This window comes from Aedes albopictus, chromosome 2 (assembly GCF_035046485.1).
Source record: "Aedes albopictus strain Foshan chromosome 2, AalbF5, whole genome shotgun sequence".
In the NCBI taxonomy this organism is placed as follows: domain Eukaryota; kingdom Metazoa; phylum Arthropoda; class Insecta; order Diptera; family Culicidae; genus Aedes; species Aedes albopictus.
Window position 1 is genome coordinate 512,470,345 of NC_085137.1, and position 27,217 is coordinate 512,497,561.

General features: G+C 38.5%; 1 protein-coding gene across 1 annotated transcript in view; it reads right to left on the reverse strand.

The window, feature by feature from the left end:
• The window catches only part of LOC109432373 (uncharacterized), a 495,279-nt gene that overhangs the window by 390,264 nt on the left and 77,798 nt on the right, over window positions 1-27,217 (reverse strand). The gene's annotated exons all lie outside the window — the stretch shown is intronic.

Below are 27,217 nucleotides of genomic sequence, written 5' to 3' on the forward strand. Positions count from 1 at the left end.
AGCATGTTTTTATAGCATTAAAATTATTTAGAATTTGTACGCACCTTTTAAAATGCGATCAATTTGCACCCACTTCACGGTGCTCACCTACCTTACGTACCAATGAAAAACGACGTCAGAACATCAACGCACCAAATTGAATGTTTGCCGGCGGAAACTGTGTGTGCGGAATTCCCACGTGAAGCAGCAACTCGACGACGCGACGGATGGATTTAGATGGTGTACGCAAATATGCTCTGGCAGCTTTTATGAACACATAAACCACGCGCCCGCCCCGTGTACGTGCGTTTGCTCATATCCTCTGTCTGAGTTGAGCTGAAGAAGCATACCGGAACCATGTTTTCACACCGCTGCTGCTGATGTGTACGAGAAGCAAATTGGATGGAAGTTTAGGAAGATTGCCTCCTGGCAGATTTATAAACTGTCTTCGGGGTTTAGTGCGTAGGGAAATTTTTCACTGCGACTCATCTGTTCATCATAGTATGTTCCTGATATCACTTAAAGCTAGGAAGCATAAAAAAAATCATGTGCAGTAATTTTTGTGGCGGCTGTTCAGTGTAAAATTATTTCCTGGTGTGCAAGAAAGTAACTGTGCTGATGCGGGACTACAAAGAACTTCCGGTGAAATACATTTGACAAAGGGATTTTTTGTTTGAAAAACAACGGTAGCATGTACCTTGATTTGCTCCTACGATGGGATAGATCTCTACAGCTTATTCGAAGGTAACGTATACGTATGTGTTTGCAAGTAACGAGATCCAGAAATTTTTGTGTTGTGCTTTTACCTTCTCCCACATGTAAGTAGTACTCCGTAAATTATTTGGGAAGAATAAGCGCTCAAACTGTGATTCAATATAATATGCATAATCGACTAGAATCTTACACCAGAGACAAGTAGCTCAGACTCAACTGTAGATTGATTTCCCCTAAATATAACTACACCACTTTGTGGCACTGGTACATGTCTGATGGTCTCAAAGCTTTGACTTAGTTTGTAGCGTGCATGCTTCACGCAGAAGTTCCTCACCCTCGCCCCACAACTAGACGATTTGCTCCGCATAGCAAGAGCATCTACGCATTTTACTACACAGAAGGATAAAAGGCAGCACCACACGTAGGAGATTAACGTGTGAGACGTTTTGCATAAGCGGTTCTGTTTCTCAGACAATTTGCTTAAGCTGTTAGTTGCGGCAGTTGTCCTTATGGGTGCGTATCGTTGCCATGTTGCCTTGCTTGATTTTGACTTTTTTATTGTTGATCACTTAACCTAATTTACAGCTCTATTGTCCACTGGGGCACTACGTGAGCAATTTCAATTGACAGCTGCACTTGCATTTTGTACAGCGCCTAAGATTCTATTCTACTTTATCGAACTGGTTGTCTTTCTGCTGCTTTCACTTTTTCTACTTTATTCCTAGTAGAATGATGAGCACAAGGATGATGATAGATGGCCGTTGTTCCTTTCCAGTCCAATTGGGGATCCATTATGAGTAGCAGTTCGCCGATGTCCAGGTATCCGGGTCCGTTTGAGCCATGGGGCTCAGAAGAGGGTCAGTGTCAGTTGCTCTCGGGGGAAAAGCAACTGACGAAAAATTGCAAGTGCCGGGGCTGGGAATCAAACCCATGACCATCCGCATATGAAGCGAACGTGTGACCAACTACGCCACGGGCCCCGGCTATTTTGACTTTACGCACTTAAATCGATCCTATTTCTATACTTTTTTTCTACTCCATTCGAACAGTAGAATAACTAGCCACAGAATGCCAATGTCGCGAGTGTTCGTGTGACCAACATCTAGTTTACCACGCCCTTACAGCGTCAGTACCGGTCCTACAAGTGTCAAACCAATTTTTATAGGCAAAACAAAACATCCACAACAACATGTGTATTTAAAAATAATGGATTAAAACATCTGAGGTATGAATCAAAATTAATTAATTAATTGGCTACAGCGCCATTAGCGATCTAATTTTGTAACGGTTTCGTGTTACGAGGTCAGATTGGTATCAACTGCATCCACTTAAGCGCCAAGCAAGCACTTCCAATCGGCTTGCATGTGGATCAGCTTGAGTATCCCGACCAAACTCCTCAAGGCGAGTCCTTGTCACAAGTTAAGATCAATTCCGAACCTACCGTGCAACAGTTAACTGTTCAAATCGCATACCCAGAACCAACGAACGATGGGGCAAATCTCTGACGAAAACCAACTGAACCAATGATCAAGTTTTCTCTCCTCTTTCGATTAATTTACTAGTATGTGCCATAAAACGGTTCTAAATCTACATATTCAGGGTGAAAACATCTTATAATGAGGTAGGGGGCAATAAAATCGTACACTCTAGTTATCTCTTATTCCCTAATGCGTGCACGCTTCTTCGAACAAAATGGGTCTATGGGTGTTCAATGCGAACGATTATCATATACAAAAAAAAAAAACAAAACGATCTGACCTGCTTGCAGCCGTGAGGGTTCTGGCTGTATCCTTGCGATGTCGCCGTCACTCCGGTGGACTACCGGTCGATCCGTACACGTGACACCGTGCGCGGTACCGTCTCTCTGCTCACTCGTGATACCGGGTCGGAGAGGGTTCGGCTCTCGGCTAGCGAAGTAATTCGAGCAGTCCGATCGCTCGACCGGGGATGCTGTAAGTCGAACTACGATGACGGGCTATCACACCACCATCCGTGCTTATCACTCGTGGCTACGAGCCGTTCTCGTGTTGCTAACACTGATCGATGGGGTTCGACAGGCGGGGTGGTGATGGGCGGTGCCAATGCGCTCACGTGGTGTGAATCTCCCTTCGAGACCGATGGAGCGATATTCGGTTAGTAGCGTCCGAATTCCTCCGGAAGGCGTGGATTCCTTCGGCCCAGGGTGCGCGAGGGTCGAATACTGGCTTGGACGACGAGGCGAGCCTACACACTAAGAAAAAATCACCGACTTCGGTAATGTTTTACCGAAATCTCAACCGTTAAGTTTGTTTTACAGGAAAAACTCGGTAAAGCTTGCAACCTCTACCGAACTTCGTTAGAGTTTGACAGTTGAACGATAACAATTTACCGAAATTTTGTAATTTTTCACAGAATTTCGGTAAAATTTCATTACCGAACGCTCAGCGGTTGAGATTTCGGTAAAAATTACCGAACGCGATTAGCTGTGTACAAGCCGCCGAGCTTCTGACTCGTCCCTAGAGACAGCGTGGCTGGTCGCTATCCCCTACACCCTACACTAGCACCTTCGCTTGAAGGATAGCAGTGTCCTTCAAGGAGAAAATATAACAAACGTTCGCATTAACACAATAACACAGTCACATTAACCTCATAATCACTCATTACCTGCGCCTCGTGGGAGTATTCGATACTACACTTTTTTTCAGTTTTTACGCTTATATCAAAGATTTTTCTATCTGCGAGAATTGTTGAAAAATGTTAACGAATTCTATAATTTTCACATATTGTTCTAGGTTACTCACAACGCCACAGTGGTTGAAATCGCGAAAAACACGATCGTGGGCATTTTGAGTGTGATAATGTGAAAATAATATAATGTGATGTTCTGCAAAGTTGTTACATATTTTAAGGAGCAACTTTTGATAACTTTTGATTTTTGATAAATTTACCCAAAAGTTAGATGAAAAATCTATTTTCTACAAAAGCAAAGAAAGCTAAATGGTGTCTTCGGCAAAGTTATAGATAATATCATGCAGAAAAATATTGCCGAAGAGACTTTTGCTCTATCTTTTGAAATGAGCGATATATAATAAATTTAGTATAAAAACCCCTTTAAACCTTGAAAAACCACTAAATGCTTTATATCTCTTTTTGATTAGGTTTTCGAGGCTTCCGATGTTCTGAAGACTTTTTTATTATGTTATTGTGCATATTTTTTCTTAAGACAGTGTTGCCATATTTTCATTGTTTCTATGTGATTTTTTAATTTTCCTATAAAAAATGACTGTTTTTAATAATGAGATATCTCGAAAAGTTGCAAAAAGTTGCAAAAAATTCAAAGCATGATGAAAAGTTGAATAAAATTGCTATCTTATACAGGTCAACTGATGAGTTGCTTTCTGTCTCTTCGATGCTTAAAATCTGTTTGAAAATTGTCACTTTCACACTTTTAAATGTTGAAATAAATACTTTTTCCATGTGATAATCTAAAAATTGTGCAATACAATGGTCAGCAAACTTGTTGCATATTTTTAGAGCAAACTTTTGACAAAATTACTTTTTCAAAAAAATTGCCTTAAAGTTAGATAAAAAAATATTTTTCTTGGGAATCCGCAAATCAAAATGGCGTCTTCAGGAAAGTTGTTCTAAATGGTAAATGGAAAAACTTTGTCGAAGACACCATGACACTATCTTCAAAAATGACCATTTTAGAGCTGATTTTATGAAAAAAACCCTTAAAAGTTTAGAAAAACATGAAAATTTCACTTAATTTTTTTATATTTGAATTTCTTGACATGGAATGTTTTAGGAACTATTTTGTATTCAATAAATGCACAATTTTGTCGAAGACACCAAGAAGTTATCTTGAATATTTCTCTTGATAACATGCGTTTTCAAAGAAAAACAGCACATTTTTGAACCAAAATATTTTTTTATCTAACTTTAAGGCAATTTTTTTGAAAAAGTAATTTTGTCAAAAGTTTGCTCTAAAAATATGCAACAACTTTGCTGAACATTGTATTGCACAATTTTTAGATTATCACATGGAAAAAGTATTTATTTCAACATTTAAAAGTGTGAAAGTGACAATTTTCAAACAGATTTTAAGCATCGAAGAGACAGAGAGCAACTCATCAGTTGACCTGTATAAGATAGCAATTTTATTCAACTTTTCATCATGCTTTGAATTTTTTGCAACTTTTTGCAACTTTTCGAGATATCTCATTATTAAAAACAGTAATTTTTTATAGGAAAATTAAAAAATCACATAGAAACAATGAAAATATGGCAACACTGTCTTAAGAAAAAAGATGCACAATAACATAATGAAAAAGTCTTCAGAACATTGGAAGCCTCGAAAACCTAATCCAAAAGAGATATAAAGCATTTAGTGGCTTTTCAAGGTTTTAAGGGGTTTTTTATACTAAATTTATTATATATCGCTCATTTCAAAAGATAGAGCAAAAGTCTCTTCGGCAATATTTTTCTGCATGCTATTATCTATAACTTTGCCGAAGACACTATTTAGTTTTCTTTGCTTTTGTAGAAAATAGATTTTTCATCTAACTTTTGGGTAAATTTATCAAAAAACAAAAGTTATCAAAAGTTGCTCCTTAAAATATGTAACAACTTTGCAGAACATCACATTATATTATTTTCACATTATCACACTCAAAATGCCCACGATCGTGTTTTTCGCGATTTCAACCACTGTGCAACGTCTTACTGAAAACTTTTCGCAACAGGGCCTACTTCAGATTTTTAAAATTCCACGTTATGCTCTCAAAAACTGTAATAATAATGTATGTTCAATTGATTTCTGTTTTCAGGTTTACACTATATGCTTACACAATCTTTCGTTCGATCTTCAATCACTATGGAGTAGATTACACATTTTTCTATTAACTGTTTGGTCACATCTAACTTGCTCACCGATCGATTTGAGAATGCTAGATCATCGGATGACTTAACGCTAGACTTACGCGACGCCCTCTTTTCAATAGTCATCTATTGTATTTTTTTGCAAAAACAACATTTCAGTTCTCGTATGAACTGATGAGGCTAATCGTCATTAGTTTTAGTGATGAGATCCTCCCAGTAAGTTTGCTACAGGATAGGTTTAAATTGGTGGTTCTAAATCCCACCACCAGGGGCTCTCGAGTTACTAAAAGGTAATCGATAACCCTCGCTGGTCCCATTACTTGGCGATTAGGTTTGGATTAAAATTATATTTTTGTTGACCTTTTGTAACTACAATTTCTCATACATCTACTATTCAAACTGTATCTTTAGTAACTTTTGGTATCATCTGGGCGATAAAAAAAATGCAAAACTGTTTTAACCCTCAAAGCCCAAGGACAAAGTTTTTTATTTTTTGTTGGCTGATGCTCAGGAACTGCAAAATATAAAGATAAGTGGTTTCACGATGATCGATGGAATCAGTTGTACTTCATGTAAGGGTACACAGAAAAAAAATCCTGAAAACTACACGTGATGTAAGTATTAGAACGTTAAAATTTCCAATTCGTTTCATTCGATTTTACATTAAATAATTTCTTGCACGCAAAGTTGGCAGCAAGCTCCATGCTGCAGACAACCTGTAATTTAGCAATCCGATGGAGAATTGTGTTGAAACCGACGGAGGTCAATTTTTTACAGTGAAGTCGATGTAACAATTTTGTACTGTGTAGCTGTCATACCGAGATTTCATGTTTTAACCTGTTTTGGCGCCGGAAATAAGTGTTCCCTGCTTGGAAGTCTCTCTAATAAAGACAAATCAATCAATCAAGTGTTCCCTGGTGCAATGTTTTGGCGATTTGTTTTCGAATCTGATATTTTATTTTATAATTCTGTTGTTTTCAAGCATGAATTGCATCTGAAACTTGGTCCCCGATATGTACATGCGAAAGGATTCCCTAATACCCAATTTCGTGATCGTAGTCATATTGGGCCTGAAATGCTGATTTTAGAAGTTTAATGTTTACGAAGAATTTGTAAGGTATACCAGAGCCTTCAAATGTATCACACATGTGGTTAATCCGCATAGAATTCAAACACAAGCAATACTTTTAGGCGTTTATCGGTGTATGGAGGTTTTTGGCCCAATTTATAAAATTATTTCCAATTTGTAAAAACACATTTCTCTAAGAAATTAACATATGGGTAACTCTCGCTGAGACCGGCCCAGTATTTACACCTTGTCTTCAAAAATGTTTAAGGTGCCGATTTGGTTACATTTGGATTTGGATGCATTTGGTTACTCAAATTGATGGACCCCCGTTAGTTAGAGCCACAACAATTTTTGCAGACCCCTTGATTTTGGTCAAATGGTGGCTCACTTAAACCGTTATAACTCGAAAGTTTCTCCAAAAACCACCTCAAAACGAATTGTTGTTGAAAAGAGGAAAGATAGAGCTACTATTTACAATAATAAAAAGTTGGGTCGGCCATATTGATTTTGACCGCCATCTTGGATTTTTACACCAAAACATTTTTTTCACCATGAGGACAACCACCGATTTTCGAATTTTTTGCATCAATTGAAAGCTGAGACATTTATACATAACTTATCAAAAAATTAGAGACGTCTTTTTTTTTTCCTATCAAAAGTTATCTGCTGTTTTGTAAATTAAGCCACGTTTTCCTCATACATTTCCATGCGCACCGGCAACGACATGCAACAGTATCCGAGTTTACGCCTGCATGTATACACAAAGGCGCGTGCCGCAAAATTTGGCCAAATCGGAGGTTCGTTTCCGTTTTTTACTGTTTCTCAATGATGCGGGCATTGCTTTCATAACTTTTTTAGTGTTTTGAAAAGCTTAAGCCTTCAGCTTTTCATTAGTGGGTTCAGAATTAATTTCGTGTTCTTAAACACTGCGAAATAACGCTGCATTTATATAAACAGCCGGCACCGGGCCCAGTGCGCCGAAGTGGCATGATTTACAAAACGGCAGATAACTTTTGAAAGAAGAAAAAGACATCTCTAATTTGTTGATATGTTATGTATAAATGCCTCAGCTTTCAATTGATGCAAAAATTTTGAAAATCGGGGGTTGCCCTCATGGTGAAAAAAATGTGTTGGTATAAAAATCCAAGATGGCGGCCAAAATTAATATTATTGTAAATAGTAGCTCTATATTTCCTCTTTTCAACAACAATTCGTTTTGAGGTGGTTTTTGGAGAAACTTTCGAGTTATAACGGTTTAAGTGAGCCACCGTTTGACCAAAATCGAGGGGTCTGCAAAAATTGTTGTGGCTCTATCAATTTGAGTAACCAAATGCATTTTTCTTACTTTTTTAGCGAGGGCTTTCAGAAAATCGGCACCTTAAACATTTTTGAAGACAAGGTGTAAATTCTGGGCCGGTCTCAGCGAGAATTACCCATATGGCCATATTCAACTTCCACTTCAATTGATCCACCGAAAATGAACAACTATTTATTGTAAACGTAGTCAAAAGGCAGCTGTACATATCGCCAAAACATTGCACCGGAATTCCACTAGCCGTTTTTTTTTTTCAGGAGTTCTCTCAGAAACTCTTGTTGGAATTCCTTCAGAGGTTCCGACAAGTGTGCCTTGTTAAAATTCTCCAGGGATACCTTTAAGAAATCCTACAGGAATAATTCATGTGGCATTTCTCCATACATTCCTCTAAAAGAGAAGTCTTCCAGGGATTGCTTTATAAATTCCACGATTTATCGTTTGGCATTTCTTCATTCTTTTTAAAGAAATTCTTATAGGACTTCCTACTAAAGCTTCTCCATCAGAGATTCCTTCAAACAATTCTAATCCTTCAAAGATTTTTTCCCTCATAAATTTATTTAGCTTAACTGTAGAAATTGCTTCTGGGATGTTTGTCTACTAATCCGTTCAGGAATTGTACATAAAATTCGTCTAAGATTTTCTTCAGATGTATCCCCAGGTGTTCTAGGGATTTCTTAAGGACAAACGTCTTGAAATCCCGCTTCAACAATGCATCAGAGCTCCAAACACACAAATTTCAAGAAGCAAGCTTCAAACAACTGTGCATTTTATTATTCTGTTCTTGCTCACTTGTAATAAGCTTAAAATAAGAAGATCAGGTGCGCTGGTTTTGTTTACAAAGAGATTTGTGCGTTCGAAATCGTGAGTAGGTGCCAAATTCGGCCATTGTGGCGGCCATTTTGGGATTTTAACAAGTCTGTTCTTAAGGAAATCCTTCAAAGATTCCATCAGTAATTTATTCAAGGTTTCTTCCAAGAACATTCCATTGCCTTTGTCTGTAATTTCTACAGGAATTCATTCTGAATGCTTTTTGAGAACTCTTTAGAAATTCCTCCTGGGTTTGCATCGAAATTTTCTCAAGGGTACCTTGTATAAGTCTCTTCAGGATGTTTTTTTTAACTTCTCCAATAATTCCTTCAGATTTTTTTCTCGAAATTACTTCAAAAGCTTCCCCAAAAATTTCTCATGGCATTATATAAGGAATTCCTACAAAGGTATCTCAAGGATTCCTTTAAGAATTCCTTTAGGAATCTACAGAGGTACATATGAGAGATCTTCCACAGTCAAATTTAGAAAATTGTACAGAGAATCCTTAAGAAATTTACTAGGGGATTCCTACAACATTTTTTTGGGAAATTTTTATTAAAGCTTCCGCAGAAATCCCTAGAGGAATCTATCAAGGTGCGACGCTGATGTCAGTAGGAAAAAATCGGGTTAGTTCGCGTGGTGCTGTCCGTGTGTCGTCATTTTGTATGCGAGGAGAGAAGCACGCATACCATTTCTCGTTCCCCCGACGGAAATGATGCCAGTATGTGGCAAAATGCCGCTTCTGTCCACATCGATAAGAAGCACATAGTTATTGAACACTGGGATGGATATCTACTGGTGAGATCGTCCCATATTATCAAAATAAATATATCTAAATAATGTACAATATTTTACAATTTTTAATACAAAATTTAACAAAATGTTAATATAAAAATAAACTATATTTTTCGTGTATGTACCCAATTAATTTTAACAGGTTTGTCACGTTAAGTGTTAGCTCTAGTTGCCTAGTTATTTTCTGTTGATAATTAATGCATTTCTTTCATTTTTGCTTTTGTAATATGAATAGTTCGTTATCCTTGGTGCCGACAAGTGTTTTGATTCAAATATAAATTGCATGAGTCTTATCACTTACCAAAGTAAATCCAGATCATGTGACTTTCCCCCTACCCACTAACAAAAAATCCTGCCCGTGACAGTCGTGGAGAAGATGAGGTGATCTCGGTCTCTAGTAGTAACGTACGTCATAATAACATTCCTTCCCTTCCTTGATGACTGCAAGGACGTATTCTGGTCAATCATGGAGTAGCAACCACGAATTGTACACCCAAGTTACATTTTAAGTTTTGTTCGGCTCTATAAGAGATCTTCATGACCATTTTTATAAATCTTGCAATAAAACTGATTTATATATCAAAACCTCTTGATAACCTCTTTAAGAGTATCTTCCAGCTAAGTGGACCACTCTCGGAGAGGTTTTGCAAACCGCATTAAAAAAAACTTAATTACTTAATTTAGTTAAACTATCTCGAATCACAAGAAAACTCAGCTGAGAGAGTTTATTTATGTGAGCATGTTATGGAAATGGTGGCAAACTATCAATTCATTGCTCATTTCTTCAATATGGCGACGACCATAATTAGCGAAAATAAAACGAAAGCAAGTTTACTTTTATAATAACCGCAAAAAACCTAGCAGTGTCGTAGTTTCTGCTTTTCCATCAACAAATGTCGTTACTAATCGAATGGATCGCCATCTGTTGAGAGTTTGAACAGTTTTATTGTAGTAATACTGAATGCCAGAAGGTTTAAATATCGGAGAGTTTTGTTTACTTTTAAAATCTGGCTTTATGAATATCTTCAAGTATACTATAAAACATTTCATCAAATGTTTTCATAAAAGTAGTCATAAATCTGTGAGTTTCATTTATTGCTGTAATAAAGCCCTAATAAAAATCAAACACAACCAATCAGCAATGGTATTGTTACTTGTGCAGTCATCTATGCTCATGCTCAAATCCTTGGAGGAATATATCAAGTAGTCCCAAGAGAAATTTATGATGGAATCACAAGAGCGATTTGAAAATTATTTATTGTACGAATTTCTGCAGGAATTTTAAGGGTCTTTTAAAGGAATTCACAGTGGAATCGCTGAAGTAATCCATGGAAGAGCTGTGGAAGAAATCAGTTGCTGAATCCCGGATCCTTAAAATACAAAAGGAGTCTCTGTAGTTATTTCAAAAAGAATTCCTGGAACAAATTAAGAAGAAAACTGTGGTGAAACATCTTAAAGAATATCTGAAGCGATTTCTGAAAGAATATCTGATCGAATGCCTTTAGAAATCCCTGAAGGCATTCTTGGAAGGAGAAATGTCCGAAGAAATTCTTGGAAGAATACCAGAAGGAACTCATGGTGGAATTTGTAAAAGAATTTATTGAGAAATAAAGAAAATCTTGGAGAAGTTCTCTAACAAAGTTACCGAAGAATTTCAAGAAGGTGCTCAGAGAATAACGTTTTTTCGAAGAAATCTTTTTTGGAATATCCCGAGAGACACCTTGAGAAATTAAAAAAAAAAAAAAAAAGAGATTCCAGGACTAATCTCTTCAGTCAAGGGCGTAGCCAGCTTTTCGGTCAGGGGGGGCAAGCACCCTTTAGTAAAAATGTACCTACTAGCTTTTATAACTAAACGCAACACGATGAAATTGAATATAATAACATTATATTCTAAAAGCTTTATTTAACCCTTAACCCTGTTGTATTTTGTACAATACGTTAACAAAAACTCGCCTGATCTACACAAATCAACGTGGTGCTGGTAGCGATGGCCAATTTCTGGAAGATAAAGGATTTTTATTTACTCGTGCAATATTTTGCTCTAATTTTTTTTGTCAATGTCTACAAAACATTCACCAGAAATTATAGCTGAACTCTTTTGGAAATTACGAACTCTTTTGAGGATAAACCTAGAATTTCCTGGTTCCTGTGTGCTTCCATTTATCTTCCAATACTATTTGCTGGAGAAATTCCTTAAGAATTTTTTGAATTTTTGAATTCCAGAAGGAACTCCTGTAAAAAATTAAAAAAAAACCTGTACGAATTCCTGGATACATTATGGGAGGGATACCTAGTGAAATTTCTGAAGAGATCTCATGAGGAAATCCTAGATAAATTTCTGGAGGATTCCCTGGAGGAAATTCTGGACGGAACGGAATCCCTAGTAAAATTTCATAAGAAATATCTTTAAAAATTCATATATGAAATCTTAGAGAAATTTGTGAAGGAATCCTTGGAGGAATGCCTGTAGAAACTTCTGAGCAAATTCCCGGCGTAATTCCTGGAAGAATTCCTGGAGAATTTCCTTGAGCAATTTTTTGGGTGAGTTCTTGGAATCCCTAGGAGAATTCTGGGAGATATTCCTGATGAAATCTCCAGAGGAACTCTGGGAGGAATTGCTGGGGAAATTTCTGAAAAAAAAAACCCTTGAGAAATTCCAGGAGGATTTCCTGAAAGAACCCTTGGAGGAATTTCTGGAGGATTCCCTGGTGGAATCTCTGGAAATACCCCTCGAAAAATTCGTGGAGAAATCCCTGAAGTAATTGCTGGAGGAATCTCTGGAGGAATATCTGGAGGAATCCCTGAAAATTTTCCTCGAAGTATTCCTGGAGAATTTCTTGAAAGAATCTCTGAAGAATTCCCAAGAGGATTTCCAGGAGAAATTCCTGGACGAATTGCTGGCATAATTCCTGAAGGATGCCAGGAATATTCCGGAAGAAATTCCTGGGGTATTTCCTGGAGGTATTCCGGAAGAAATTTCCTGGGGGTAATTCCTAGATAACATCCCGGAGGAACAAATGGAGGAGTTCCTAGTGGTATTCCTGTGGAAATTTCTGGAGGAATCTCTAGAGGAATTCTTGAAAGAATTACTGGATGAATATCTAGAGGAATCTCCAGAAGAATTCTGAGAGAATTCTGTTTCTATTTCTGTTATTTTTCTATTTTTGAAAGAACCCCCTGAGAGATTCCTGGAGGAATTTCTAGTGAAATTGCAAGTGGAGTTCCTGGAGAAATTCTCGAAGGAATTCCAGAAGGAATCCCAGGGGGTTTCCTTGAAGAAATCCCAGGGGGTTTCCTTGAAGAAATTTGTGAAGAAATCTCTGGAGGAATATCTGGAGGAATCCCTGGTGGAATACCTGGAGGAATCCCTGAAAAATTCCTGCAGGAATTCCTGGAGAATATTCTTGAAGAATTTCTGAAGAAATCTCTAGAGAATTTCCTGGAAGAATCTTTGGAGAAACTTCTGGAGGATTTCCTGAAGGAATCTTTAAAAAATTAAAAAATGGAGAAATCTCTGGAGGAATCCCTTCAGGAGGGAAATCCCCTGGAGGAATATCTGGAAGAATCAAGAAGCAATTTCTGATAAAATCTCGGGAGAAATTCCTGGAGAAAGAGGAATTGCTGACATAATTTCTGAAAGATGTCCAGGAGGAATTCCTGGGGTAGTTCCTGATGAAATTACTGGGGTTATTCCTGGAGAAATTCCTGGATAAAATCCTGGAGGAATACCTGGAGGAATTACTAGAGGTATTTCCTTGGGAATTTCTGGAGGAATCTCTAAGAGAAATTCTCGGAAGAATTACTGGATGAATTTCTAGAGAAATTCTGGGAGAATTCTATTTCTATTCTATTATTTTTCTGTTCCTGACATCCTGGAGGAATTTCTAACGGAATTTCTGGAGGAATTCTTGGATAAATCCTTGAAAGAATGCCTGAAGGAATCTCTGGGGAATCCTAGAAGCAGTTTGTGAAGAAGTCCCTGGGGGAATCCCCGAAAAATTACTGATGGTATTCCTCCAAGAATTTCCTCGAAGAATTTATGAAGAAATCCCTAGAGGATTTCCAGGCAGAATCCTCTGGAGGATTTCCTGGAAGAATCCCTGAAATATTCCTGAGGGTATTCCTGGAGAATTTTCTGGAAGAATTTCTGAGAAAATCTCCAAAAGAATTTCTGGAAAAAATCCTGGAGAAATTGTTGACATAATTTCTGAAGGATGTCCAGAAGCAATTCCTGGATCAATTCCTAGAGAAATTTTTGGAGGAATTCCTGATGAAATTTTTGGGGTAATTCCTGAAGAATTTCCTGGAATAGTTATTGGAGATATTCCTGGATAAAATCTTGGAGGAATTGCTGAAGGTTCTCCTTTGGGAATTGCTGGCGGAATCCGTGAGGGAATTTCTGGAGGAATTCCTTCAACAACTTCTGAATGAATTTCTGGGGGAATCTATGAAGAAGCTCTAGGAGAAATTTCTGAAAAAAATCCCCTGAGAAATTCACGTAGAGATTTCAAGAGACATCTCTGAAGGAATTCCTGGAGAAATCTCTGGAAAAATCCCTGAAAAAGTTCCTGGACGAGTTTTAGCGGAATTCCTAGAGAAATATCTGTAGTGATTCCTGGAGGAAAAACTGGAAAATTTCTTGGTGGAATTTCTGGAAAAATTCCAGAAGGTATTCCTAGAAAAAAGACCCTGGAAGAATTTCTGAAGCAATCCCCAATTTATGATGGTGTTCCTTGATTAATTCCTGGTGTAATTCCTGGAGAAATCCCTGAAAAAATCTTGAAGGTATTCCTGGAGAATATTCTTGAAGAATTTCTGAAGAATCCCTAGTGGATTTCCTGGAAGAATCCTGGAGAAACTTCTGCAGGATTTCCTGGAGGAATCTTCAAAGAATTTCCTGAAGAGATTCCATGGAGAAATCTCTGGAGGAATCCCTTAAGCAATTCCTGATAGAATTTCATGAGAAATCCCGGAGAAATACCTAGAGCAATTGATGAAATAATTTCAGCAAGATGTCCAGGAGCAATTCCTAGAGAAATTCCTGGAGAAATTCCTGGGGGAATTCATGTAGAAATTCCTGGGGTAATTCCTAGATAAAATCCTGGAGAAATTCCTGGATAAAATCCTGGAGAAATTCCTAGAGGTATTCCTTTGGGAATTTCAGGAGGAATCTCTAGAAGAATTTTTGGAAGAATTACTGGATGAATTTCTAGAGGAATTCTGGGAAATTTCTATTTTTATTCAATTATTTTTCTATTTCTGAAAAAATCCCTTGAGAAAACTCCGGAGGAATTTCTAGCGGAATTTCTGGAGGAATTCTTGGATAAAACCTTGGAGGAATCCTAGAAGCAGTTTGTAAAGAAATTCCTGGGGGAATCCCTGAACAAATGCTGATTGTATTCCTCCAGGAGTTTCCTGGAAGAATTTATGAAGAAATCCCTAGAAGATTTCCAAAAATAATGTTCGGAGGAGCTTCTGGGGGATTTCCTGGAGGAATCTTCGGAGGATTTCCTGGAGGAATCCCTGAAAAATTCCTGAGGGTATTCCTGGAGAATTTACTGGAAGAATGTCTGAAAAAAATTCCAGAAGAATTTCTGAAAAAAATCCTGGAGAAATTGTTGACATAACTTCTGAAGGATGTCCAGAAGCAATTCCTGGATCAATTCCTAGAGAAATTGCTGGAGGTATTCCTGAAGAAATTCTTGGAGTAACTCCTGGAGAATTTCCTGGAATAGTTCTTGGAGAAATTCCTAAATAAAATCCTGGAGGAATTGCTGGAGGTCATCCTTTGGGAATTGTTGGCGGAATCCTTGAAGGAATTCTAGGAGGAATCTCTGTAATAATTCCTTCATCAATTTGTGGATGACTTTCTGGGGGAATCTCTAGAAGAGCTCTGGGAGAAATTTCTGAAAAAATCACCTGAGAAATTCCCGGAGAAATTTCTGAAGAAATCCCTAGAAAAATCACTAGAAAAGTTCCTGGAGGAGATTTTTGTGCAATTCCTGGAGGAATGCCTGTAGCAATTCCTGGAGGGAATACTGGAAGATTTCTTGGCGGAATTTCTGGAAAAAATCCAGAAGGTATTCCTAGAAAAAATCCTGGAAGAATTTCTGAAGGAATCCCTGAAGCATTTCCTGGAGTAATTCCTAGAGGAATTCCTGATGAATCTCTTAGGAATTTGTGGATGAATCTCTTAGGGAATTCGTATAGGAATACCAGAAATAATTCCTCAAGAAATCGCAGATGGAGTTCTTGAACAAATTCGGGAGGAATCCTTAGAAGAGTTTCTGAAGAAACTCCAGAAGGAAACCCGGAAGAAATTTCAAGAGGAATTACTAAGGGAATCCCTAAGCAGTTCCTGAAGGAAGTACTGCATCAATTCCTAGAAAAGATCCTTAAAAATACAATGAGGAACCCTAAAAAGAGTTCGTGGGAAAATCTTTGGAAGATGTTCAAAATAAGTAATTTCAGAAAGAATCACAGAAGGAAGTCCCGAGTTAAGTCCTGCAGAAATTCTTGGAGGAATCTCTGGGGGATATCCCAGAAGAATACCCGTAGAGTTTAACGGAGGAATCTCTAGAAATACTCATGGAGGAATCTCTATAAGAATTCCTGGAGGAATTTCTGGAGAAATTTCTATACGCATTTCAATTCCCAGAGGATCCCTGGAATAATTCCTAGAGGAATATCTGAAGAAATTCATGGAGAATTCGCAGTAAAAATTTCTGAAGAAATTGCTGATGTATTCCTTGGAGAAATCCTGAAGGAATACTAATAAAAGTTCGTGGAAGAACGCCTTGGGGAATCCCTGTAGCAGCTCCTGGAGAAACCCCAGGAGAAATCCTGGGGAATTCCTAAATAGTTCCTGGAGGAAGTATTGGATTATTTTTTGGAATCTTCTGAAGGAATTCTAAAAAATGTTCCTGTGGGAAACCTTGGAGGATTTTTTTTAAATAATTCCTGGAGTTGTTTCTGAAATAAATACAGAAGATATTCCCGGTCGAATACTTGGAGGAATGCTTGAAGAAAAATCTGGAGGAATCCCGGAAGCAATCCCATGATTAATTCCTTAGGAAATCCCAGGAAAGCTTTCTTAACAAATTTCTGTAGGAAAATAAAAATGAAGGCATCCATGTCTGCAATTATTGTTGGAATTTTTGGATGGAGAATGTTTTGTACAATGATTTAAGGAACTCCTGGAAATTTCTGTAGGAATTATCGAAAAAAGCACTGGAACAATCACTGAAGGAACTTCTAAAGATATCCCAGGAGAATTTCCCGGAGGAATGCCTGGTGAAACTCATACAGGAATTCTTGGAAAACTCTCTGGAGCAATCCATGCTAGAATCACTGAAGGAAGCTATGGAAAATTCATGAAGGAATTCATCGATATATCCTTGCAGAAGTATTTGTAAAAAAAACTGAAGGAATCGTGGGGGGAATTCTTAAAGCATTTCTTGGAACAAACCCTAAAAAACTATCTGAACCCTGCAAGATGTCCATGGAAAAATTCACGAAAGAGAAACTCCTGGATATGTTCCTTGAGGAATATCTGAACAAATCCTTGGAAAAGTTCCTGAATAACTGCCTAAAGGAATTTTTGGAAATGTCCTTGAAAGAATTTGTAAAGAAATCCCAGGTATTATTATCTTAGCATGACGTTTGTTTGAATTGAATACAAGTGAAAATTCGTGTAGCAATAGCATATAACTGCACTCTAGTTCTACAAATTCCTTGTTTTTCCCTACCGGAAACTTGCCATGCTGTTTTTGTGTTCCATGAATAAACATCACAAAATTTAACCATTTATCCAAGCTTGTTATTTGGTTAAATTCTATGATAATATTGAAGTAGATCTCTTGGAGAAATACTTGGCGAAACTTCCTGTGATTCTCAAGAAAAAAAAGGTTGGATAATTGTGGATAAAAACCTCAATTATTAAAATAGTCTAGAGAATAGTTTTTTTATTTTAATATTTTTTCTGGAACACTTGAATTATTGACAATTTTTCAGTCGGCTTGAATTAAAAAAAAAATCTGTCGGCCAGGGGGGGGGGGGCCACGCCCCCCCCTCCCCCCTGCCCCCCTCTGGCTACGCCCTTGTCTTCAGTAGGTAAATTTCTCGATGAATTCCACTAGAAATTCTAGTACTATTTTTAGATAAGTTTTTGAATAACCTTCTTAAAGCATTCGTGAAGGAAATCCCGATGAAATTTCTGAGAAAATACATATAAGAATACAAGGCGAAATTATTGAAGGAAACTCCGAAAGAGATTCTGCAGGTATTCCTGGAGAAATTCCTGCTAGATTTGCTAAAAATTATCATTTAAAAAATCTCTAAAGGAAATACCTGCAAGATTTTCTGGATGAACCCCAAATAAAATCATGGGGACATTTCTGTGAGAACTCCTAAAAAATCTACACGGGAATTCCTGAAGATACCTCTGGAACATTTCTGGAGCTGATTCCAAGAAACCGTTGGAAGATTTTCTAGAAGAATATTAGACATCGCTGGTAGAGTTTTAAAAGAAATTCATGGAAGAAATTTCTGATTTTTTAAGGGACTATCTGACAAAAGCCCTGGAAAATTTTCTTGAAGTATTCCAAGAAAAAAATCAAAAGAAATTACTGGTACAATTACTGAAAGAATATGGTAGATTTAATAATCGAGCTGCTTTAGTAGTTTTTGCAGAATATCAAGGAGCAATTTCAACAGAAATTCATAGATATCACAGCACAACATTTTTTTTTCTCAAGAGCAAACTTATGTGTCTCCGAAGGATTTTGGGCCGCTGAATCCGAATCCGATTCGGATTTGCTCTAACACGTCACAATTTTGAGATATACCTTAATTTATAGGGCAAAATATGCGATTTTGGGCTTTTTTGACTGCAAGCCATTAAACAAGGAAATATTTTTTTTAAGCAATCAAAAGGTTAATTGGTCAATTAACATCTAAATTAACGACTCATGCAAAATAATTCATTTTACCCAATCAAATTTGATAGATTTAAGCATTTTATGTTAGTATGAAAACTTGCATGCAACTTTTGGAGGATGACTTGTATGGGAAATATCGTACCTATCATAAATCGCTTAAAACTATCAAAGTCGATTTGGTAAAACGAAATATTTTGCATGAGTCGCTAATTGAGATGTTAATTGACCAATAAACCTTTTGATTGCTTAAAAAAAATATTTCCTTGCTTAATGGCCTGCAGTCAAAAAAGCCCAAAATCGCATATTTTGCCCTATAAATTGAGGAATAGCTCAAAATTGTGACGTGTTAGAGCAAATCTGAGCTCGGATTCGGATTCAGCGGCCCAAAAATCTTCGGAGACACATAAGTTTGCTCTTGAGACAGACAAAAAGTTATTTTTTGTTACGCTGTGTATTCCGAGGAAGTCCTGGAGGAGAAATTTCCGAAGGAACCTGTCAAGGAATTTCTGAAGTAATCTCTTGAGAAATTTCTAAAATAATTCCAGGAAGAATTTATAAAAAAACACTTTGGAAAAAACCCTTGGAGGATTATCTTAAGAAAAAATGCGTGGTAAAAATTCTGAAGGAAACATTGAAGATATTTCTGAAAAAATCAGTACTTTTACTTTTTCTGAAGTAAAATTCTAAAAAAAATCTATAAAGGAATTTACGAGGAAACTTATGGAAGGTTTCATTCAAGGTTACATTTCTGTAGAACCATATAGAGGAGTTTCTGAAAGTAGCTCTGGAGAACTTCATGAAGGGAATCGTGAACTGTTTTTTTTTTTTTTTTTGAAAGAAACTCATTATAAACGGATTTTAAGAAGCAATTCCGAAAGAAATGTAAGGAATCGCAGGAGGAATTTGTGAAAAAACATGGTTGCTTTTCTAAATGAAACCCTGTAGAAATGTCTGCAGGAATCTCTAGAAGCATTTCTAGAGAAATGTCTTAATTATTTCTGAAGAAATTCATGGAAGCGTTTTCCAGTTAATCCATGCAAGATTGTCTAAATTGATCATTTGACAGATGTTGGAGGAATTGCTTATGCAATTTCTGAAGAAATCCTTAAAGAAAATTTACAAATGAATCATAGAAAGTTTTTTTTTGTAAGAATCCGTTAAGGAATAGCTGAAGAATTATCACAGAGATTGTATGCATGTAACAAAAGAAATAAATTCACATTAATCATTACACTATGTTCAAAAATATTTGAAAAATCTTATGGGCGATTTTCATAATATCCGAGAAGGCGCAATAATAAAATTCCAGTATAAAGAAGAAGTTTTCTTTTATAATATTGGGAAACGAAACACTTTCTCGATTTTTACTTAGGCTAACCAAGCCAAGTGGAAATTACAGCGTTTGATTGCTTTGACATTCATGCACACAACAGAAACACGTGTTTGATGAACAAATTGAGATTTGAAATATGGAAAGAAATACATGTTATCCGGCGGAAGTCGAACCCACAATTCCCAATTCGCTAGACGGGCGCTTCTTTCATTCAAGCTACGGGGCGACTTCTGTTGTATGCATGAATGTCAATTCAATCAAACGTTGTAATTTCCACTTGGCTTGGTAAGCCTAAACAAAAATCGAGAAATCGACATTTGTGAGGTGCTACGGTCACACTACTGTAATATAGGTCGGCCGATGACCGACCCGCCGAGAGTCCGACGGCACACTAAATGTCATGTCGGTAAGTCATCGGATAGCCAGTGGCCGAAGCTCACGACAATTTTCGAAAATAATTCCTCTCCCGCTCTGACATTCATGCACATTGCACACAACAAAGACGTTTCTTTCATTCCATCCAAAGGAGATTTGGATTATGAAAATGAACAAACAAACTATCAGTGGAATTTGATAGTTTTAAGCGATTTATGGTATGTTTAATATTTCCCATACAAGTCACCCTCCAAAAGTTGCAAGCAAGTTTACATACTGACTTAAAATGCTTAAATCTATCAAATTTGAATTGGTAAAACGAAATATTTTGCATGAGTCGTTAGTTTAGATGTTAATTGACCAATTTATGCTTTGATTGGTTAAAAAATATATTTCCATGCTTAATGGCTTGCAGTTAAAAAAGCCCAAAATCGTATATTTTGTCCTATAAATTGAGGTATAGCTCAAAATTGTGACGTGCTGGAGCAAATCTGAGCCCAGATTCGGATTCAGCGGCCCAAAATCTGTCAGAGACACATAAGTTTGGTCTTGAGACAAAAAAAATGTTGCGCTGTGATGTTCATCATAAATCCTACAATCAGAGCATTTAAATCCAATAGCCCATCGAAACACTTGCACTAGTTTTGCGAAAGTGAAAAGCATCAATAACTGCCCGGCTATAACCGCATCAATTCAATTAAGAACGAAGATGATTCAACAGTAATTTTATTGTGTGCTTCCCTTCAACACCCTTTTCACACACACCTCAACCCCGCACGAACGAACCGCATTTTATTGTTATCAATAAAATATCGTTCATTGCGCTTCCGAATTATCATATAGAATGAGAAACTTATTGAATTTTTGATTGCGATCACGTTCGTGCTACAATGAGTTTTAAAAGGGACCCTGTAGTCAGCAGCGGAGGTCATCTCTTCTACTCGGAGAACCCTCATCATGATAATTCCTCGCCCCCGCACTTTGCCATCCCTGTCTGCTGAGGTACGAATTGGGGTAGGTTGGACGTTTGATTTTCACCCATCCGGAATGAATTCAGCGCCAAGCGAACTACCGAAACGGAGATGGGGGTGGAAACTCCTCCACTTAATAATGTATTGCAAACAGCTATATGTATGACGACGACGGCTATGACGCTCATGATGACGATGACGACGATGGGGCTAAATATCCGAGAGATGAGGAGCCGAGGATGATGAGGATGCCAGACCTGCATAAATTAAATGTGGTGGAGATAATGAAAACAAATTAGATCAATAATGAAGTCGGTCACCGGCGGTTCAGAAGCAAACCAGCACGAAGCCATGGCCACAGTTTTCCCAACGTTGAGTGGGATGGAGGGCGACAAAAGTAGGGTAAGGTGGTACGAAATACACTTTCCCGCATTCTAACCTAAAGATTGAATTCTAAACCGCCGCCGTTCCCTACATCCAGTCCGGTATGCATAATAGAAGGATATGGCTTATTGAGATTCCTCATGACTTGTCGCACAGGCTGTGTGTTTGGTGTGGTTCTAGTAAGGCTGACAGTGTGTGACATACTAACCGACAAATGTCGTCTCCGCAACACATGCCCAGCCCACCCACTGACTGGTGAGACGAGATCATTGAACAGAGATGCACTGCAAGACCGGGTGCATTCAACACATGGTAATTAAGATTAATGAGGCGGGCAGCCCTTTTGTGGTGACCGGTCGGTCGCCGCTATTGGCGGGTTAGGTAGGGCATCACCACCGCACCGAGCGTATGCAAAATGGAATCGAATGAGGTTAGGTTGAATGATGGGGATACGCATATTGGGCCTAATGACTGCTGGAATGGAGTGCCAAATGCACAGATGCGAACGCACGACAGACGAGATTCGAGGATTGGCAGTTGGAAACCCTTGAAGGTATTGCGAAGCAATGTCATCATGACCAAAGAATTATTCTTTGAAAGTCGCAACAGCAACTTACATTTTGTTAATGTATTGAATGAATGTAGTATTATGGAAAGAGCTCATCAACTTTACAAGAAACATCTTTTAATGACTATTGAGGCAAAAAATAAATCAAATTAGATATATTAAATTTTGATTGTGCCCACGATACAACAAACGGTCTGATAAGTCTGACACAAATTTTAATTCTCTCTTATGCCACCGCCCCCTTGAAAAATTATGATCGGATTTTAACATTTTGAGAGGGGAACAGAAATAATGCATTGACCAAATTTTAAAAGTTTAAAGTAAAATCTGAGTCAACCAAAGTTTCTTAGCTAATCCAATGAGTTTAATGAGTTTGCCTGATTGTTTGAGTATTTTTTAACAATTTTATTTATTAACTATCATTTTGTGTAGTTGCTACTACAACTCAGACATTTTCAAACCAATTCACTTATACATACACAGTTATTTACTGCACGTAACTCTCAGTGCCTTAAAAATCAAGTCAATTGATTCAAACCTGACTAAGTTATGGCATCAAGTGCCCAAAATAGACCCCCTACCCGAATGGACCCAGACTCTATCATTTAGAAAACGATCTGTTCCAAATAAGACAAACAGACGTAACATTTGTGAAATTTCCATCGGCCACACTTTTAACGATCATTTTAAATCTTCATAGTTGTGGCTTTCACAACCAGAGGCGTGCGCATCGTTTTTTCTTTGCGTTTGATGTTTCACACTAGCGCCTTCTGTTGACGATATTGCACAACGCTGTGTTCCTTGAAACATTTCCACCAGGTGATGGTAGTGTAAAGTAAGAGTTCCTTAAAGCTTGAAATTTGAATTATTTATTGATATGCTTAGCTCAAAATCGACAAAATAGTTACTCACACTCCTTGGCATCTGGAGCCCTCAACTGCTTTTCGAAACAGGTTAATCCACCTAGTGGTGATGGTGCCTTTCTCGTCGAATATGTACTCATAAACTTTCCGTCGACGTTAGCCAAAATGTTCCTGAATCCTGAAACACTTTACATAGAAAAGCAACAATTTTAACAAAGCCATCATCGATTTTTGAAACTTATTGATGATACATATTCTGATGTTATGGTCAACAGCAAAACAGAGCTGAAAAATATCAGACCTCTCAGCTGACTGCTTGACCACCAGTCGTGTATTGGGATCATTATGACCCCATTCCACGCACTACGGAAGCGGAGTGAGCGCCAGCTAATGCATAAAGGAGGTTAACTTTATTCACAATCACATATCACTTTGTGGTCTTCGCCAATGTTTATTCCAGCACACTTTAGGTTATATTATATTAATAGGGACAATGGAAATTCGCGGCAAAATTTCTTAAATTTCGCGGGCTACTTTTGTGAATTTTGCGCCGATTTCGCGGCCTAATATTTTTAACCGTTTTGTTAGAGTTAACTCCAATTTCGCATGCCAAATGGATAAATTATTTGATTTTGTGAGGCATAATCATTACTTCTTCGAAAAAATAACAAATTTTATGAAAACTCTGGAAAAAACACATATTTAAATTTAATTGTGCGGATATGTTATCATAAAAAACGGAACACTGTAAAAAGTTATCAGATTTATGTTTTAAAATTTGAAATTGATGGAACTTTGTAGGGTATTTTCGTAATTTTACTAAATCTCGCGGCATTTCGCGGGATTTCCTAAATTTCGCGGCGGTAGCCCAATTTCGCGGATTTCGCGGCTTCCGCGAAATCGCGAATTTCCATTGTGCCTAATATTATCATTGGCATCACGATTCATGTAAAGTTTGACCTCCTTACGAGAAAAATGCAAAAAAAAAGTAAATTTTCCATTCAAATTTCAATCGCAATGAGAAGAGCGAGAGCTCAACCGAATTGTGAACAGTAATTTTAAAAGCACAAGGAGATTGAAGTTTGAAAAAACTTTATTCGGTGTTAATTTTCCATAAAACGTTGATTCATCCTACTATACATTTACACCGCAGGAATCCGAAATGGTGTGATTTAAAGAGATCGCTTTGGTTACGATTTTGTTCTCTTGCATATATGAAGAATTGGACCATTTGCTCACTTATAATCTTACCCAACGTTTACATAACAATTTTATATTTAGCCGCTTTCGGAGGGAAACCAGGAACTAGTTTCGGTACTACTGACAGTCCCTAATGTGGTCTTAGCCTACTTCTTTGATAACCGGTCATCAACTTGTCCGAAAAGCCGTGATTTTATGTGCTGCATGCAAAAGTTTTGTAAATTTTTATATACGGCTACTTCCGGCGGGACACCCAGAACCGGTTCCGAAACACTACCGATTCAGATATGGTCTGATTCTTTTTTTATGCCAACCTTTCATTATCAAATAAGCCGCGCTTTGATATGTCGCATGCATAGAGTTGGATCACTTGAATATTTGGTCACTTCTGGTGGGACACCCGGAACCGGTTCCGGAACACTTCTGGTTCAGATATGGTCAGAGACTGTTTTCTTGCTAACTGCTCATCAGGTTATCGAAATTGCCGCAGTTTGATGTACCGCATGCATGGGTTTGGATCACTTTTATATTTGACCATTTCCAGCAGGACATCCGGAACCGGTTCCGAAACACTACCGGTTCAGATATGGTCTGATTTTTTTTTATGTCAACCTTTCATTGGGTTATCAAAAAAGTCGCGCTTTGATATGTTGCATGCATGGATTTGGTTCACTTTTACATTTGGCCACTTCCGGCGGGAAATCCGAAACCGGTTTTGGCAAGTACGAATTAAATAGGGACATTATCTCCTCTGAAGTCATTCCTTCTCGCAGTCTCCCTGCTATTAGCGATTCTTCATATACTACCGACTTCCACCAACAACCGGGACGCACAGCATACAGCACATTGGAAGCCCCAGAGCTCACCATCACAGTCGAGACCCCGCAGCCAGCGCTCAACAGTCGTCCTGGTCCTGTGTTTGGGTGCAGCGAAGGGGTCTTCCAGCCCGTGCTATCGGGCAAGTACAATCAAAATATGGACATTATCTCCTCTGAAGACATTCCTTCTCGCAGTTTTTCTGGAACTTCATCATGTGCTCCAACCTACACCGCTTTCACTGACTTTCGCCAACAACCAGGACGCACGACATACAGCACATTGGAAGCCCCTGAGCCCCCCATCACAGTCGAGACCATCCAGCCAGCGCTCAACAGTCGTCCTGGTCCTGTGTTTGAGTCCGGCAAAGGGGTCTTCCAGCCCGTGCTTCCAGGCAAGTATCCGCCACATAAGAACATTATCCGCCCTGATATCGCTCCTGTCCACAGCCGCTGTGATACGTTTCGTATATCTAACCTCTCGACACCGGGATGCATGCCTGCCGGCTTCATGGAACCCCTGTTCCTCTCGTCACAGTCGAGCCATTCCTGCCAGCGTCCTGCAGTCATCCCGGTCCTGTGTATGAGTATGGAGAACGGGGTTTCCAAACACTTTTTACAGGCAAGTATGCACGGTCTCAGTTCAATGCGTTTGCAGTAAAGTCTACCGCTTACAGCACACCGACGATGAATACCAGTGATAGCACCGAATATCCCTCAACATCCCCGCCAGCTGTTTCATCCGTTCTACATGCTCAGCAACCTCAACCCAGCCGTCAACCTGTCATCAATCCGGCAACCTCGTCACATGCCCTGATCTACTATCAGAATCTAGGTGGCATGAACAGTTCAATAGTAGAGTATAAGTTAGCATGTAGTGATGCCTGCTATGATATTTATGCGTTTACGGAAACGTGGCTTAATGACAACACATTGTCCACTCAATTGTTCGATAACAGTTATACGGTTTATCGCCAAGATCGCTCTTCTTCGAACAGCAGCAAGAGTTCTGGTGGTGGCGTCTTGCTCGCGATCCGTTCCTGTCTAAAATCACGTCTTCTGAGCCCTCCAGGAAACTCATCCGTTGAACATTTGTGGGTAGCTGTTACTGCTCAGAAAAGCACTGTTTTTATCTGCGTAATCTATACCCCTCCCGACATGGTCAATAACGACGCGCTTATCGATAAGCATTTGGAGTCGCTGGATTGGATTGTTTCGCAAATGGGTGTCAATGACAACGTCATAGTCTTGGGAGATTTCAATTTGCGAGGCATCATCTGGCAATGCGATTCGAGTGGATCTTTTTTTCCGGATTCATCATGCTCTTCCTTGTCTCTGGCTTCCCGAAAACTTCTGGACGCGTACAACACTGCCGGACTGAAGCAGCTTAATTCTGTTAGAAACAACAACGATAGAGTGCTTGATCTTTGTTTCGCTAGTGAAGATATATGTCCAGATTGTTCTGTCATACGTGCCCCATCACATTTAGTCAAAGACGTCCTGCATCATCCTCCGCTGCTTTTGACTGCCGAAATTAAGCCACAACTTCAGTTCAACGATACTACCAGCCAAATCTTCTATGACTTCTCCAAAGCGGATTATGATGGCATGAACGTATTCCTTCGTAATTTGGATTGGGCCCAGATTCTGAATGGCGCCGATGCTAACCAGTCTGCTTCATTGTTTTCTAGCATATTAATTTATGCTATTAGCCAGTTTGTACCGCAGAAAACGCAACGCAAGCCCACACAACCTGCTTGGTCAAATGCACATTTGAAAAGTTTGAAGCGTTCAAAACGAGCAGCGCTTAGAAAACACAGCAAATACCGTACGGATGCCACCAGATCTGCTTATGCACAAGCTAACGAACTCTATACCAGGCTCAATGATCGCCTGTATCGTGCCCATCAAGTTGAGATTCAAAACAGTCTAAAGTCAAATCCTAAAAGTTTCTGGCGCTACGTTAACGATCAGCGGAAACAAACTGGTTTGCCGACCTCAATGACAAACGGAGTTGATTTAGTAGTTAGTTCAGTCACAGGCATCGCCGATCTGTTTCGCTCCCAGTTCAGCAGCGTATTTACCAATGAAATACTTCCTACCGAGGATATCGACAAGGTAGTTCGCAATGTCCCGCATTTATCAAGTCCAAGCCTCCAGGTGCCTGTCACTTCGAACATGGTGATAAATGCATTGGATAAGCTGAAGTGTTCAACAGGATTTGGCCCGG